The sequence below is a fragment of the Lipotes vexillifer genome, unplaced genomic scaffold, assembly GCF_000442215.2.
Source record: "Lipotes vexillifer unplaced genomic scaffold, Lipotes_vexillifer_v1.1 scaffold1235, whole genome shotgun sequence".
Classification (NCBI taxonomy): domain Eukaryota; kingdom Metazoa; phylum Chordata; class Mammalia; order Artiodactyla; family Lipotidae; genus Lipotes; species Lipotes vexillifer.
In genome coordinates this window covers 1,082,636-1,095,944 of record NW_006775530.1, presented here as the reverse complement: position 1 = coordinate 1,095,944, position 13,309 = coordinate 1,082,636, and the positions used below count along the sequence as shown (strand labels likewise).

The 13,309-nt window shown below is 42.4% G+C and overlaps 1 protein-coding gene across 1 annotated transcript in view; it reads left to right on the top strand.

The window, feature by feature from the left end:
* Positions 1-13,309, top strand: part of SNTB2 (syntrophin beta 2) — a 101,846-nt gene that overhangs the window by 490 nt on the left and 88,047 nt on the right. The gene's annotated exons all lie outside the window — the stretch shown is intronic.

Here is a 13,309-nt window from a genome sequence, read left to right as displayed (position 1 = left end):
CGGTGCTGGGCTGACCGGTGCTCACTTTGTTTCTGCCACCCTACCCACTCTGCTGGGCCAGCCCCTTCCCTCTCCCCCGCCCCCCGGGTCCTCACCTTCCTCTCTACTGGTAGCCCGGCTCTCCCCAAACCCCGTCTGCTGGAGCTTTGAGGATGGAAAAACCGATGCTCCCTACAGGAAAAGTTGGGCAGCCGCCGAAGTGTGGCTTGCAGTCCCCAAGGAAGACTCGGTTGAGATTTAGTAAGAAGCAGCCGTGCTGGAAGCCCCGCCTCTGCACGATAAGCTGACACTAAGAACTAGAGGGGAACGGAACGAAGCTCTGGAGGTCTCCGTTTGCCTCCTGAGAAGTGCCGGGTTGACGCTTTCTTCGCTCACCTCTGGCTCCCCAGGGCAGGAGGGTCTGTTAAAAAAAAAATTCGTCCACACCGGTGCCAGCGGTATGCTTGGGCAAACCACCAAAACGCTGGTTAATTTATGGGAATTTAACCCATCATTGGCTCTCAACAATTACCAAAGGAGATCATAGCACGTCATTGAAGCCAGAAAGCTGAAACAGCAAGTTTGTGTGGTTAATGAGCCTTGTTTAACAGTGGACGCTCACGTGTTTGAACATTTACTGCCAACTAGAGTTTTGCCCCTTTTGCAGGAGACTGGTACCAGCTTCCTACCATTCACAGGCCTCAAGGCTTTAAGCTTATTAGAACCCTGAAATGTTAAATCTCAAGTTATGTTTGAATAGCTATGATTGTTCTTTAAGTATGCATGTGATCTGTTACTTGGGTCTTTTGTGATGAATTTATGGATTTACTAAATTTATGATTTACTAAATCTCAAAATTAAATCTCATCTACTTGAAGGACTCATACATGTTGGAGGTAATATTCAGAAATTTTTGGGCAATCGGCCTTCTTTCACTGATGATTTCAGTCATTCAAGAAGCATTTATTGCTGGCTATATAGAACAGAATATAAAAGATGATGTGTCTATTTGGTGTCTAGTTGGGGAAAGTATAGAAAAGTGCAAAACAACACAATTTATAGATTACGGAGTGCAAACTATATAAATGCCAAGGGAATGCAAAGTTAGGAAGTAGTTAGTGGAAATTGTATTGGTCAGCGAGGAATTTTTCAAGGAGCTGAATCTTGAGCCAGGTCTCCAAGGAAGTGATGGACATAGGCAGAGATGAGTCAGGAGGGTATTCCTAGCAGAGGAAGAAGAGAAGGGAAGGGGGTGGGGAGTGGAGGTAGGAAGAGGCCAATCATCAAACTGAGAGGCCAGAAGTCCAGCTTGGCAAAGTGATTGTCACTTTTTTCTAAATCTGCTGGTAAACGTTTGGGAAAATGTTAGTTTGCAAGTAAATATTTTAATGTGCTCCAGTTGTGAAATTCCAGTGTCCCACCTTTATAATATCCTATTTATAAATCTCATTTATATCTCACTTCGGTGGGGCTAGACATTGCTCAGAAATTAGTGCTAATAAAAGGAGTAAAATTATAGATCATGGCTTGGGTGGTATGTGTGTAAAAAAATTGTTACCATAAATGTGTACCTTGAAATTGGGCTAGCTAAGAATTCAGTTGTAAATTCTTAGAACCAGAATATTGAATGTAGTACTATTTATGTGGTGCTCAGTGGTGGTGGGCAGACATTTCAACTCGTTACTCCATATTTTTTAAAAAATCCAGTTTTTGTTTAGATATAATTTGAACCTGGTATTCATACCAATTAAGTGAAAATCATCTAGTAAATGCTTCCCAATATTCATTAGACTAAAATAGGCCACATGTGCTTTTAGAAGGAGGGTTTACAAATGGCAGCATAACATTTATTGAATGCCTATTTACCTAACACACAGGTTCTATTTTATTTTTCCATTTTGTAAAAGACAAGTAGTTTTTGTTCTTATGTGTGTGGGAAAGTATGAAATTGAACTTTCAAGCCAAGGGATATAAAAATAAAATTGCTTAGAATATGTAAAATCACTGAAAACAGTGATTTAATTGAACCAAACATGTAAAATTGAGAGCTAGTGTCCCATCCAGGAAGGCCACTTTAAAAAAAAAAAAAAAAAAAAAATTATTTATTTATTTTTGGCTGCATTGGGTCTTCATTGCTGCGCGTGGGCTTTCTTTTGTTGCAACAAGTGGGGGGCTACTCTTCATTGCTGTGCACGGGCTTCTCATTGCAGTGGCTTCTCTTGTTGGGGAGCATGGGATCTAGGCACTCAGGCTTCAGTAGTTGTGGCTCCCAGGCTCTAGAGTGCAGGCTCAGTCGTTGTGGCTCACGGGTCCAGAACGCAGACTCAGTAGTTGTGGCGCACGGGCTTAGTTGCTCCGTGGCATGTGGGACCTTCCCTGACCAGGGCTCGAACCCGTGTCCCCTGCCTTGGCAGGCGGATTCTTAACCACTGCGCCACCAAGGAAGTCCAAAGGCTCCTTTTAAAAGATGGATTTTTATGATTAGCCCTTAAAGTTTTGGAACTGTATGGTCCTTCCATTAGATGTCTCAAAACTTGAAAAACTACCTTAACATAGCACAGTGATGCTTTTTTGTGGTGTGGGCAGGGAATTTCAGGCATGCCCTTACCACCCCCAAGCAAAGGAAAACTAGTCTCTGGTTGCCTGTGGTTAGGGAACTGAGTGAGCTAAGGGGTTTTTTTTATCTCATGGATTTGTAGGGATTATTCATTCATACATGAAACATTTATTCAGCTCTGCCACGTGCCAGAGGTGCTTGAAGATAGTATCTGATTCCTGCCCTCAAGAAGTTTGGAGTTGAGATAAGAGAGAGTTAAGAAATAGTACAGCAAAGGGTTAAAATGTAAGATGTGAGAATAGAACTCTGGAGAGGGCACAGCACAAAGGAGGGAAAGATCTATGGAAGACTGTCGTGAGCATCAGAGGTTGAGGATGCCCAGGAAAAGGCTGATGGAAAAGTTGAAGTTTGAATTGAGCCTTCCCCTAAGGAGAAAGCTGCCACCAGTAAAGACACAAGTGAGAGACAGGAAGAAGTCATTTTGCCCAGTGCGGGTAGAGGACGAATGAAGACTTTGTGGTCAGCTAGACCTGGGTATGTTTCTGGCTAGTGGTTTGTAACCCCAGGCAAGTTACTCACCCTTGCTCCACCTTAGTTTCCTCATCTGTAAAACCAGCCTAGTAATAATACCTCCTCACAGGGTTGTTATTCATTTGACAGTTTATGTGCTGGGAGCCTTTTTGGGGACTGGGAATACAGCAGTAAACAACAGTAATGAAAACAAAGTCTGAATGAGGAAGGTAGGACTAGGTCATGAAGGTATGCTGTGAGTTAACAGGCACTCAGAATAGCCAGGATAACAAGTTGTTAAAATCCAAGGCTCCATTTTACTTGAAAAGACATACATGATAAGAATAAGTTGTTTTAGGTGAACACTTCAAGAATGAGTTTGCACTTGCGTGCAAACACCTTTTTCTAATCTTGTTTTCCTGTCATCTCTTGTATAGGCCAACTTTTTTATCCTTAAGTTTTGCATTTAGTTTTTCATCCCTCTGATTTTTCCTGTTCCTTCACACTTGCTGTTCAGAACCTTAAAACTTGCTAATAACCGTGTGCTAGTAGTTTTGACTAATGTCTCTTAGCACTGATATTAAGATATGCTGAAATTCACAGATTCTCAGCATGAAGGGGTGACTACTCTTCTATCATAGTGTATGTTGAAGTTACTGTATCCTGTGTGCTGGAAATGGGGTCTATCCAGAAAGCTTCTAGAATTTATATTTGAATTAGACTACACATCAAAAAGTGTTCCAGAGGAGATTAGGAAAGAGCATCGTGTCCAGCTTAAGTTGTTGTTTTAATTTACTTATTTGGCGGTGCCAGTTCTTACGTTGCTGCGTGTGACATCTTCATTGTGGCATTCAGGATCTTTTTTTTTTTTTTTTTTTTTTGCAGTACACGGGCCTCTCACTGTTGTGGCCTCTCCTGTTGCGGAGCACAGGCTCCGGACGCACAGGCTCAGTGGCCATGGCTCACGGGCTAGCCGCTCCGCAGCATGTGGGATCTTCCCAGACCAGGGCACGAACCTGTGTCCCCTACATCGGCAGGCGGACTCTCAACCACTGCGCCACGAGGGAAGCTCCAGGATCTTTTTAGTTGCAGCATGCGGGCTCTTTTTTTTTTCTGATGTGTATACGTATTTTATTGGATCTCATTTTCTTTTTTTTTAATGTCATTATTGGAGTATAATTGCTTTACAATGTTTTGTTAGTTCCTCCTGTATAACAAAGTGAATCAGCTATATGTATCCATGTATCCCCATATCCCCTCCCTCTTGCATCTACCTCCCACCCTCCCTATCCTGCCCCTCTAGGTGGTCACAAAGTACCGAGGTGATCTCCCTCTGCTGTGCAGCTGCTTCTCCCTAGCTAGCTATTTTACATTTGGTAGTGTATATATGTCAATGCTACTCTCTCACTTCGTCCCAGCTCCCCCCTGCCCACCCCGATCTGTGTCCTCATGTCCATTCTCTACGTCTGTGTCTTTATTCCTGTCCTGCCCCTAGGTTCATCAGAACCTTTTGTGTTTTTTTTTTAGATTCCATATATATGTGTTAGTATATGATATTTGTTTTTCTCTTTCTGACTTACTTCATTCTGTATGACAGAGTCTAGGTCCATCCACCTCACTACAAATAACTCAATTTCCTTTCCTTTTATGGCTGAGTAATATATTCCATTGTATATATGTGCCACGTCTTCTTTATCCATTCATCTGTCGATGGACATTTAGGTTGCTTCCATGACCTGGCTATTGTAAGTAGTGCTGCAGTGAACATTGTGGTACATGTCTCTCTTTGAATTATGGTTTTCTCAGGGTATATGCCCAGTAGTGGGATTGCTGGGTTATATGGTAGTTCTATTTTTAGTTTTTTAAGGAACCTCCATACTGTTCTCCATAGTGGCTGTATCAATTTACATTTCCACCAACAGTGCAAGAGGGTTCCCTTTTCTCCACACCCTCTACAGCACTTGTTTGTAGACTTTTTGATGATGACCGTGTGAGGTGATACCTCATCGTGGTTTTGATTTGCATTTGATTTGCATTTCTCTAATGATTAGTGATGTTGAGCGTCCTTTCATGTGTTTGTTGGCAATCTGTATATCTTCTTTGGAGAAATGTCTGTTTAGGTCTTCCACCCACTTTTGGATTGGGTTGTTTGTTTCTTTGATATTGAGCTGCTTGTATATTTTGGAGATTAATCCTTTCTTAATTGCTTCGTTTGCAAATATTTTCTCCCATTCTGAGAGTTGTCTTTTTTTTTTTTTTTTTTTTTTTTTTTTTTTTGAGGGTTTTTTTTTTTTTTTTTTTTTTTTTTCCGGTACGCAGCCCTCTCACTGTTGTGGCCTCTCCGGTTGCGGAGCACAGGCTCCGGGCGCGCAGGCCCAACGGCCACGGCTCACGGGCCCAGCCGCTCCGCGGTACATGGGATCCTCCCGGACCAGGGCACGAACCTGTGTCCCCTGCATCGGCAGGCGGAGTCTCAACCACTGCGCCACCAGGGAAGCCCTGAGAGTTGTCTTTTCGTCTTGTTTATAGTTTCCTTTGCTGTGCAAAAGCTTTTAAGTTTCATTAGGTCCCATTTGTTTATTTTTGTTTTTAATTTCCATTACTCTAGGAGGTGGGTCAAAAAGGATCTTGCTGTGATTTATGTCATAGAATGTTCTGCCTATGTTTTCCTCTAAGATATTTATAGTGTCTGGGCCTGCGGGCTCTCAGTGTGGCATGTGGGATCTAGTTCCCTGACGAGGGATCGAACCCAGGCCCCCTGTATTAGGAGTGAGGAGTCTTAACTACTGGACCACCAGGGAAGTCCCCAGCTTAAGGTTTGATATTTGAGAAAAGATCAATAAATTTTTGAAGCAGTTCTCATTGGAATATTGTTGGAAAATCATCTTTTATTATGTAAATATGATTCTAAAAGTATTGTTATCAAATCTATTGAAAAGAAAATGGTTAGGTGTATAGAGGAAGTTGTCTGACATGAAATTTAATTTCAGAGTTGAAAATAATTTTTATATCTAGAATAGATTGAGATTTTGAGTGTCTTATATTATATGACTGGTTCTTTGTGTATGTTAGGGGACGTGTAATGAATACTGCTGACATCATTAGGCTGCTCATTTGAAGAAGCTAGTTTGGGTTCCTACACTGCCACTTTCTTCACGGTATGTTGGAAAAGTTGAGAGTCTCCTAGAGAAAACATTTTACATTTTCTTTGAGACTATGCCGTGTATATTCATCAGTCTATCTCTTAAATAACCACTAAATTGTTAGGATGTTTTTTGTTTCTCTGTTTTTTCTTTTTAACTAGCCTTTTGTATTTCACTTGAATGATTAGACATGTTTATATGAGAAACCATGTCTTTGTAACCAGATTATTTCTTATAGAGTCCCCTTCTTGCTAAAATATGCCCTCTAAATTATTAGAAAAATATGAGAAATTTATTGGTTCTAATACAGAGTGGTTACGAAAATTCTAAGAGCATTTTTAGAAACCATAACCAGGCTTTAATTTAGATCTCAATTGATAACTCAGTAACTTCAACTGATGTATTCCCTGCTATGTGGTCCTTACGGGATAAAGGTTACTTTACTTTGTGATCAAATGTTTATCTTTGTACCTAAGGGATGAGTTGCAGCCTGTGGCTGTGGAACAGTGTTCTGCTGTGCTGAGCAGACTGAGTCATTCAAGGATCCAGTCACTGTCCTTGGCTAGGCTAGCATACTCTCCTACCCAGCTGAACAACAAATGATGCTGCTTGCTTGCATTTCCCACTAAATAGTATGACAGTGCCTTAAGTTTGTTTTTATCCAGATTATAAAATTATTTATGCATTTTTATGTGTATTTTCTCATTTGACCTTTACATAGTCCTTTGAGGTAGTGGGCTGTTGTTGATTACACTGAAATTCATTAATGTTAAGTGAGTTACCGAAGGTCTCAGAATTTCTATTGATTTTTAGGGGGAAAATGTTGTTTCCTTTGGGTAAGAGGAAAAATCTTACCTGAAATTTAAAAAATTGTGAAGTCTCATCTTCCAGATGAGGAATTAATGACCAGAGAGGTTAAGTGGCATGTTTAAGGTCACCTAAGTAATCAGTGGTGGAACTCAGACTGAAACCCAGTTCACTGCTGTCTCCCTTGTACCATGATATCTACAACCAGTCATTCAGAACTTCTAGCATCTCCTATGCATCATCATGTTGCAGTGTGTTGTGAGAGATCAGTGTGCAAAAGAAGTTGAAGGTGGTCCCTGGCATCAAAGAACTTAGACTGAAATTGGGAAGGGAAAACCACCACATAGAGAGTAATTGCTGAAATGTGTAGTACTCACTCTTCAAGAGTTCTCTGAAGAGGTGATCAGTTGGGGGATGGAAGAGTCAAGTGTGACTTCATTGGGGAAGGGATAATTTTGTCTGAGGCTTAAAGGACAAGTTGCTTCTCTGTAGATGGAAGGTAGTCCAAGTTGAGGAGGTAAATTGAGCAAAAGCCAAAATGAGCATGACCTACGATAGGAAGTAAGGAGAACAGGAGTGGACTTGGGGGAAGAAAATTAAGCTGGGTAGATAAACTGGAGCCAGATTATGCAAGGCCTTGAAAACAGACCAGAGGAATTTGGACCTTTTTCATTCTATCAGTCAACCTTAAGTACCTGCTGCAAATGAGGTGTTGCAGTAGATGCTGGGAATTCAAAATTGGGAGTAATCCCTGCCCTTTAGGCTAGTAGGGAAACAGTTATAGCAGGCTGTGATAGTGCTTTTTTTTTTTTTTAATGTATGTATGTATGTATGTATGTATTTATTTATTTATTTATGGCTGTGTTGGGTCTTCGTTTCTGTGCATGGGCTTTCTCTAGTTGTGGCAAGCGGGGCTCACTCTTCATCCTGTGCTCAGGCCTCTCACTATCGCGGCCTCTGTTGTTGTGGAGCACAGGCTCCAGACGCGCAGGCTCAGTAATTGTGGCTCACGGGCACAGTTGCTCCGTGGCACGTGGGATCCTTCCAGACCAGGGCTCGAACCCATGTCCCCTGCATTGGCAGGCAGATTCTCAACCACTGCGCCACCAGGGAAGCCCCTGTGATAGTGCTTTAAAAGAGATGAGAAGATGATGCCCCGGAAGCAGAGGTAGCAGTGCAAAGGAGACAGCGTGTCAGAGGTAAGAAAGTGATGAGTAGCTGGTGTGTTGAGAGAGGTAAAGCGTGGGAAGATGCAGGAAGTATGTAGCTGGAGAGCAGGCTGGAAAGGTGGGCAGAGGCCAGATCATCAAGGGCCTTGTGTGCAGTGCCAAACAATGGTCACTAGTGGGGTTTATATTTTCAACCTAAAAAAAGAAGAACTTTAGCTTTATTAATATTTAATATGTAAATAACCCTGGTTCTCTTCCTCAGTCTTATAAGACAGTGCCATTACACACTCGATACACAAGGTGATGTCTCAAGGGAAGAGTGAAAGAGCTTCACAAAGCACAGGAATTGAATGTGGTGACCTTATTAATTTGTCTGCTATTATCATATTGCAACTTACTGCAGTTTACTTGAGCCTGGTTGAGTGGATTTATAATATATTATCTGCATTTAACTAAATTAATCTTCACAAAATGAGGTTAAAGATTTGCACAGAGAAACTGTTGATTGAAGATAATTCTAACACTATAAATAATAAAAATGTAGGGTTTACATTTCTCCTACTAGGAGCTCTTTGTCACATTTCAAGGTAAGCCTGTCAAGAAGTCAGCCTAAAAAATGAAATTGTCAAGAAGACTATTTGAAATATGGATTAATACATTATCATGAATAATGAACTATATGAGACTGTATTGTACTTTGAATCATACAGTAGCTAAGATAGTATGACTTCATCAGGGATATATTTAGTTTATGTATTTCATCTTTATCTCATTCATCCTTTTTTTTTTTTTTTTTCCCTGCAGTACGCAGGCCTCTCACTGTTGTGGCCTCTCCCGTTGCGGAGCACGGGCTCCGGACGCGCAGGCTCAGCGGCCATGGCTCATGGGCCCAGCTGCTCTGCGGCATGTGGGATCTTCCTGGACCGGGGCACGAACCCGTGTCCCCTGCATCAGCAGGTGGACTCTCAACCACTGTGCCACCAGGGAAGCCCCCATTCTTGATGTTTACATTTTGTATATATTCTATAATATGTATGCATTAATGAATATTCGTGGGATGAGCGTGTAGACTCACATGTTTACTATTGAGTGTGTACTACCAAAAGTTTTAGGGACTTCCCTGGTGGTGCAGTGGTTAAGAATCTGCCTGCCAGTGCAGGGGCCATGGATTCAATCCCTGGTCTGGGGAGATCCCACATGCTGTGGAGCAACTAAGCCCGTGCGCCACAACTACTGAAGCCCGCACACCTAGAGCCTGTGCTCCACAACAAGAGAAGCCGCTGCAATGAGAAGCCCGCACACCTCAACAAAGAGTAGCCCCCGCTCACCGCAACTAGAGAAAGCCTGCATGCAGCAACAAAGACCCAACATAGCCAAAAATAGGTTAATTAATTTTAAAAAATACACTTAAAAAAGTTTTGGGCCTGGCAAGCCACCCAGGTTTTAAAATGCTTTAAATGGGGCTTCCCTGGTGGCGCAGTGGTTGAGAGTCCGCCTGCCAATGCAAGGGACACGGGTTTGTGTCCCGGCCCGGGAAGATCTCACATGCCGCGGAGCGGCTGGGCCCGTGAGCCATGGCCACTGAGCCTGCGCGTCCAGAGCCTGTGCCCCGCAACGGAAGAGGCCACAACTGTGAGAGGCCCGCATACCGAAAAAAAAAAAAAAAAAATGCTTTAAATGAGCAGTGCTTTAAACAAAGAAGCAATCTCTTAGGAAGAGTGGCAGATGGGGAGGGTAGGAGCTCAAGACATGAGGTAAGGGAAAGCAGTTAGGAGGCTGTTGCGACACCATTAGGATAGTGAGACTGGATAGGACAGTATGAAGCTGAAAGATAGTAAGGAGATAGAAACAACAGGTCTAAATGATCAGTTTGGGGACCTAAGGGGAGAGAAAAAGAGAGGGAGGATAACTCCTAGATGTTTGGCTTGGGAAAGTGGATATCTATGAAACCAAAACAGATGGGAGAGGAACTAGTTTTTTGGGTGAAGAGAAGAAGTTTGGTTTGGACATGTTGAATTTGAGTCACCTGTGTGACAACCTGGTGCAAAAGGCTGGTACAGGTCTGTAGTCAAGAGAAATGTCAGAAATGAGTTGAAGATTTATGAGATGTTAGGGTAGAAGTGGTGATTAATGCCATAAGTGTCAATATAATCATTAACAGAGTGCAAATTAAAAAGAAAAAGTAGGGGGCTTCCCTGGTGGCGCAGTGGTTGAGAGTCCGCCTGCCGATGCGGGGGACGCGGGTTCGTGCCCCGGTCCGGGAGGGTCCGCGGAGCGGCTGGGCCCGTGGGCCATGGCCGCTGGGCCTGCGCGTCCAGAGCCTGTGCTCCGCAGCGGGAGAGGCCGCGACAGTGAGAAGCCCGTGGACTGCAAAAAAAAAAAAAAAAAAAAAAAAAGAGAAATAGGAACAGGATGGAACCCTGCAGAACCCCTACATTTAAAATGATAGTGGAGGAAGAGAAATCTGGAAAGAAATGGTCCAGGGAGTGGAATTCAGGGAGGCAAGAGTTTCACAAAGAAGGGGGTGATCAACATCTTCAGATGCTGGAGAAGTCAAGAAGGAAGAAGAAGTCCGTTGGGTTTGGTGATTAGAGAACAAGATTGTTAGAGTTCTGTTAAGAGCAGTTTCATCAGAGTGACAAGAGCAGAGAGCAGTGAGTAGACCTTACTTTTTAAAAGTTTCTCAGAAAAACAAAAGAAGAAGCAAAGGTGGTAACTAGAGTTGAATAAAGTATCCAAGAAGGATTTTACTTTTGTAGTTGTTTGTTTTTTATTTTGTTTTGTTTTAAGGGAAAGAATTAGGACATATTTATACAGCAAGGAGAAAAGGCTGGCCGAGAAAGGGAGAGGTTGGAGAGATAGAAGGGATGGGGAACTGATGCAATCCTTTCTTGAGCCAGGAAATGACATGATGGGAACAGAATTTTGGGTTGGCAGCAGTGGATGCGCTTGATGTAATGCAAAGAGGAAAGAGCAAATGTAGGAAAAACTACAGCTGTTGTAGTGAAAAGCAATCCAAAGCAGAGGTGATAACCATTGAAGGGGGTGATGGTGGTAGCCCTGAGAATAGAGAGGAAGATGCAATTCAAGAAACAGTTTAAAGCAGGTGATTTCTTGCCAGGGGACAGCAGATCCACTGGGGACCTTTTCCTACCCAGACAGCCTCCTTCTGACTGCCTGGGGCACCCAAAGATTGTATACTTGTAGAGAATCTGTGGCCTCTGTTACTAGCATGGGCATTTGATGCCTCAGAGATGTTCGAGTGGAAAATTGAGAGCCACTGTTTCAAAGGAAGAAATGACAGGATGTGGGGGCAGGTTGGATATAGTGAATTAGCCCTGAGATTTCTCTCCAGGGACAGCAGAAGCACTTAGCTTTGTTATAAAGCACTTAGGCAGTGTAACTCTGTCAGCTGGCTATGGGGATTGAGAAGAAAAATTTTAGTTTATAAACACTACATAGTCACACAGCATGAGAGCATATTCTTCCTTTAAAGGGTTTTTTCCCTAGGTTAGTGAAAGGAGTTGTTGGCTTCTTCTGCAGAAATGTGGTATATTCAGGTGAGTTTAATATTTTGTGTCTGGAGAAATACAGTTGATTTAGTTACTAACTGCCATTCTAAGGAATATACACTTGAGTCCTTCATAAAATTTGTGCTTGATTTCAGTGTAAAAACAAAACTTGTGAAATAATTTTGTATGTAAACAAAGCGCCAGTGATTATGGTATCCGTAGATCGACCTTTTAGGAAGAGTAAAGAGTTATAAAACTCAAATTTGTTTTGGTTTCTATGATCCGGCTCCCAAGACATTGCTAGAATGTTTTGACATATAACTAGTTAAGAATATGTGAAGTGCAGCCTTTTTTTTTTTTTTTCCCCCAGCTGCACCCAGCTTGTGGGGTCTTAGTTCCCCAGACTAGGGATTGAACCCGGCCTGTGAGTGACAGTGCAGAGTCCTAACCACTGGACTGCCAGGGAATTCCCAAAGTGCAGCTTTTAAAAAACATTACTTTGGCTTTTCTGCAACATTCTTTCTTTCTACCACCTTTTACCCTCTTGTTTTTAATTTTGCAAGTTTTTTTTAATAAATTTATTTATTTTTATTTATTTTATTTTTGGCTGTGTTGTGTCTTCATTGCTGCGCGTGGGCTTTTCTCTGGTTGCGGTGAGCAGGGCTACTCTTCCTTGCAGTGCGAGGGCTTCTCATTGCAGTGGCTTCTCTTGCTGTAGAGCACAGGCTCTAGGTGCGCGGGCTTCAGCAGTTGTGGCACACGGGCTCAGTAGTTGTGGCTCACGGGCTGTAGAGTGCAGGCTTAGTAGTTGTGGCACACTGGCTTAGTTGCTCCGCAGCATGTAGGATCTTCCTGGGCCAGGGATTGAACCCGTGTCCCCTGCATTGGCAGGCGAATTCTTAACCACTGTGCCAGCAGGGAAGCCCCTGCAAGTTTTTTAGAATGCTTTATGAAAGGAAACTTGATGGGATAGAGAGATGAGAAAGTTAAATCCTTATCTTTCAATTTAATTAACCTGTCATGTATATAAAATATTACACCTCACATTTGGAAAATGAGAAGCTTTGATTTTTCATTTAAAGAGACTCAGACAAATTAAGGATTTATTTATTTATTTTTAGTAAAATCAGTTGATAACTAATAAATTTTTTTTTTTAAAGAAATGCATGTACCTTATTCAAGGCTCTGTTGGTTTCAAAGCACAGAAACCGATTCAAGCTAGTTCAGGTAAAAGGATGGAGGTATTGTAAAGATACCGACAGGTCTCAGGACTCCAGAAAAAGCTGAGCAGCCAGGCCTCAGAAATGTCACGAACCCAGGCAGTGCTGAGACTCTGCCTTCCACTCTTGCTCACGTCTCCTCATCGTAGAGTTTCTCTGTTTCTCTCTGAGGATGTTCTTTTGCAGTAGCTTTGCTCTAGTCCTTTTATGGTTTCATTTTTTATATTTAAGTCTTTAATCTACGTGGAGTTTAACATAGGTATGCAAGAGAGTTAACTTTATATACTTTCCCAAATAGCTGATTATCTCAGCATTTGTCAAATAATCCTCTTGGATGCACTGTCAGATAGATTGGTGGGGCTGCCTGGAGTGCCATGTGGGGAAAGATTCCAAAGTGATATCTGGGTTCAGC